We start from the raw sequence: 4,554 nt of genomic DNA on the forward strand, positions 1-4,554 counted from the left end.
CTTGAGAAGGGAAAAGGGTTTGGGGGAAGGAGGGAGAAAAAGGAGGCTGCCAGTGTTCGGGGGAGGGTAAAGAGGGGAGAGACAGGAAAGGGCTCCGAGCCCCAGCGACCAACGTCCAAACTTTCGGAGAATGGGTGCAGAGGAAGAGCCATCCTGATCAGGGTGCGGGGATCTGGGCGAGCGGGGACCCCTGGCCGTATCCGGGCCGCTGCGGAGCTGACAGCTTCCCCCAGCCAAGAGAGCGCAGTGAAGCCACAACCCGAAAAGACGGGAAAAAGGAGACAAAACTGCTGGTCTGAACGTGGATGGTCCGCCACTTAATCCAAAAGTTAAATCCCGAAAAACGTAGCTCCCCAAAGAAAGTGGAAAATGAGGTTCCTCAGTGCCCTCGCCCTCCCTCAGCAGAGCAAATCCTCGAGCCAAAAAAGGGGGAAAGAGATAGAAAAGGGGGGCAGAGCGGAAGAGATGGTCGGGATGAGGGGATGTGTGCGAGAGCCAGAGAGAGCGAGCGAGCTAGGGGCAGAGAGGGAGAGAGGCGGAGAGGGAGAGGGAGAGAGAGGGAGCGAAATATCAAAGATTGTGCAAGATCAGGCTGGAAAGATAATCGATACTCGACCTAAATTTAACACAAACTACTCAATAAAAGTTAAAGAAAAAACTTACTTTCCATTTCCCCTGCAGTTCCTACTCGATCTTCGCCTTTTTTGTTTTGCTTTTATTTTACTTACAGCTGATCACATCCAAGTAAAACGAGAGGGTTCATTAAAAAATAAAAAAAAATAAAAAAATAATCCTCGAACTTTATTGGGTGAAAATAAAAACGCTGGAGCAGAAAGTGGGGGGCATGGAGCGGTCCTCGGGGGTCCAGGAGGAATTAAAGCATGTGCCGACCGCAGTCTCGCTGTTTGGTTGTGAAGGGGTTGGGAAAAGGAGGAAAGGAAATGAAAATCCGATATGTCTTTATTCTGCTAATTATTATCGTTTTAGCCCTGTTTAAAAAAATGGCTGATTAAGTTGAGTGCGCATGTCTTTGTGTGTCTATTCCCGATATGCACTCTGGGAATGAGAGAGGAGAGCGAGGGAGAGGGAGAGGGAGGGGGAGAGGTGTAATTAGTGAGGTGATCAACATTCCCCAGACTGCAAATGACGCGCAGCCCAGACTCTGAGCAGCCTGGGAGCCTCGCGACTTCCAAGGCTCCGAGCGAGCGCCGTGGCTGGAGCCCGGGACTCAGGGACAGCGGAGAGGACAGGGGATGGGGACCTCCAGGGCTCGCACCCCACGCTCGCCTGCGCTCAACTCCCAAACTTCATTAAACACACACACACACACACACACACCCCAAAGAGAGGAAGAATATAAAACATAAATACTGTCACGGCAATGGCCTTTAACCATTCGAGATTTCTTTTTTAATTTTAATGAGGTAAAGTAATTACTGTCGGACCAGAGATTTGTTTACTAGGGAGCTTTAAACAGAAATATGAGTTAGGGTAATGAAGAGCTTTCCTCTGCCTAGTGGACTGTACTACGCCCTTGAACGCACTACAACGGCAAATGCGGGCCCTGAGCGAATATGCAGATGTATGTAAATAGGGGTGCCCGACTACGTGCAAACACCGCTCAGCCCAGCCGGTTTCAAAAGAGGAATTGCTCCCAGCATCCGCAAGCATTCTATTGAAGCGCGTACCTATCTCTTACTCAGGAGTGAAAACCCAGGGCGAGAGAGATGAGGTGGTTAATTTAGTCAAAGTAAACTTCCAAATGAGAGAGTAAGTGACGGTTGTAAGGATGATAGTGGGGGTACAGTTCTAGACTTTATGTAATATTTTTGAATATTTTCTCAGAATTGCATAAGTTCAATGTAATAGCTTTAAGAAGACTTGGGGGGGAAAACCTTTTCATCTTTCGAGTCTGTTGAGTTATCTTTCTTGAAGCACATTATGATGGATTTTAAAACCCCACTACAGATCTCATTAGAATGCAATATACTTGGTATTTTCTGGTGCGAAATTTAAGGTGGCTGATTCTCATTTGCAAATCTAATTATCTCTTTCCAGTATTACAGATGTGAATATGAGTGACACTTTCATTAAAAGATAATTAACTAAAACTTGGAATAGACATACTTTTAAATACCCCCTACTGAATATGGAATATATACCTATGTCTGTCTGTGTGTGTGTGTGTGTGTGTGTGTGTGTGTGTGTGTGCACATTGCTACTCAGAGGGCATCCTGATGCACTGCTACATCAGCGGTCACAAGTAGACACCATTTATGCAATATTTCATAAACAGGACTTCTAGAGAGAAGGCAAGATTAACAAATCAAATGAGCTAAAAACAGGGAATACTTTCAATGTCCAGCTTCCTGGACAGGTGAGGCATCAGCATCATTTGGGCTGACAGGCCTTTGAAGTTCTGGATTGCTAGGATCTATTTCAAACCTTGTCCTAGGCCTTAGGCATCAAACCTACCAAATACCAACAGAAAGGTTTCTTGCAGAAGCACCTGAAACTACAGAGGGTTGCAAACATGCATCTTTCTGTGCCTAAAATCTTGTGTTATCAGGGAACATTTGGAAAATTCTAGGACTGATGCAGACGGAATTAAAAACCCAACCAAACACCTGAGAGGATAAAAGCAGTGCTCAAAAGAGCAGACATAGGCCTAGATCAAGAAAGGTTGTTGCCTTCAGCAACTGGCTAAGGTTACAATGAAAGTCCAGAGGCTTGCAGCAGAGAATAAAACCTAGATATGGTCTTTATTAAGAATTAAAAAAAAAAAAGAAAAAGCAAATCACCACCCTAGGAATCTACAGTCAATATATGTAGCAGTGTTTTAGAAACCAGTGCTACTAAACATTAACAGAAAGTTATCTACCTCTCCAAAGACACCTTTCCATTTCAAACTTCTTTGGGCAAAAATCTGCTCAAAGTGGAAAGCTTTCTAAGATTTTAAAGTTACTTTGTTTACAGTCCCACCTTCACACAGCAACTCTATCCCCAATTTGCTAGCAGTATCTGATTGCATCTCTGTGGGGTTTATCCATGTGCCTTAAGAAACATACGTGCACACAGGGGTAAAATTTAAATTCTCTGTAACTTGCAAGTGAAAAAGGTGTTTATGTAGCATTACTGTTTACCAAAAAACACCCCAGAGAGCAAACATTCTGACTGTAAAAAAAAAGTTATTTGAGGTGTGTGCATGGGGAAGAGGAGCGGGAGTATTTAAAGAGACTGAGGGGAAATGAAGGCAGGGAAACTTTCAGGTTCAAATCAGAAAAGATCAAGCCCTTTGGTGGAGAGGGCTCCATGTACAAGCTCACTGATGGAAAAACCATTTCCTGTGATTTCAGATGGGTAAATGCCTATGATGAAGGAAACACCTGAGAACAATAAGTCTGTTTCAGGCTCAGGTGAAGAAAGGGGTCTATTTCTGCCATGGAAGAATAGGAAAATGATGATCATTTAGTTTTCAAATTATTTCTTTTGCTTTTTCTCCCTGAAACATCATCAATAATATTAATGTCACTAATGTAAAAAAAAAAGAAACAAATGTGAAATCAGGAAAGCCATTTTTGAAATTTGGTGGCTATCTCCTTTGTACGTCCATTCCCATCTTTTATTGGAAAATCCCCCCCCTCATCTGTAGTGGGGGGGCAAGATTATTGAATTCCAAGAAAACAAAAGGAGAGGAGATTGGGGGGCACTTTTACAAGCCCTTCTTCTGGAGAGCATTCCCCTCCTAACGCATATGTGCATGTGTGTTTTGCTTTTAATCCTCTCTCGTCTTCTTTCACCTCTTTCATAAGAGAGGCTGGGGGTGAGGGTCGGGGGTTAATGGGTGCGGAGAGCCGCGGCCCCCCGCGCCGCCCTTTTCGGTCTCTCGCGCCTGGAAACCCAGCTGGTCCTCAGGGGTCTCGGCGGACCCCGTGCCGTCCACCTTTGACCCCGATTCCCCCGCCCCCATCCAGCTGTCCCTAAACTCTGCTCGAACCTGCAGCAGCCCTCCCGTATCGGTGGCTACTTTGAGATTTCAAAGTGAAACAAGGAGCCGCGGCCCCCCGCGCCGCCCTTTTCGGTCTCTCGCGCCTGGAAACCCAGCTGGTCCTCAGGGGTCTCGGCGGACCCCGTGCCGTCCACCTTTGACCCCGATTCCCCCGCCCCCATCCAGCTGTCCCTAAACTCTGCTCGAACCTGCAGCAGCCCTCCCGTATCGGTGGCTACTTTGAGATTTCAAAGTGAAACAAGGAGATGGTTCTCTACCTCTCAGAGAACTTTCTCTAGACCCTCGTCTACACTTTACTAAAGGACCCCAGCTGAGTTAGGTCTACTCTAGAGCACTGGGACCCTGACCCTGAGTGCCAGCTGGGTGGAGAATCAAACAGATGCCAGGTAGCTAGGTGATGAGTGTTTCAAGCAAGTATAATTAACATTGAGACAAAAGGTAATTTCCACTTCTAGACTTTTTCCTCCGCGCGTTTAACTCCCCACATCTACCGACGGGATTTACAGTTAGTTTAATGAGACTTTAGCTGTCTGTCTTCTCTCCTT

At 45.9% G+C, this 4,554-nt stretch overlaps 1 protein-coding gene across 1 annotated transcript in view; it reads right to left on the reverse strand.

The window, feature by feature from the left end:
• Zfhx4 (zinc finger homeobox 4) overlaps window positions 1-1,019 on the reverse strand; it is a 180,020-nt gene extending 179,001 nt beyond the window's left edge. Inside the window, exon 1 of the mRNA XM_033760481.1 lies at window positions 664-1,019. The gene's annotated coding sequence lies outside the window, so the exon portion shown is untranslated. The remainder of the gene's footprint in view (window positions 1-663) is intronic.
• Between the last annotated feature and the right edge of the window lie 3,535 nt (window positions 1,020-4,554).

Source organism: Fukomys damarensis, unplaced genomic scaffold (assembly GCF_012274545.1).
Source record: "Fukomys damarensis isolate Sample0158 unplaced genomic scaffold, DMR_v1.0_HiC HiC_scaffold_5, whole genome shotgun sequence".
NCBI classification, from domain to species: Eukaryota; Metazoa; Chordata; class Mammalia; order Rodentia; family Bathyergidae; genus Fukomys; species Fukomys damarensis.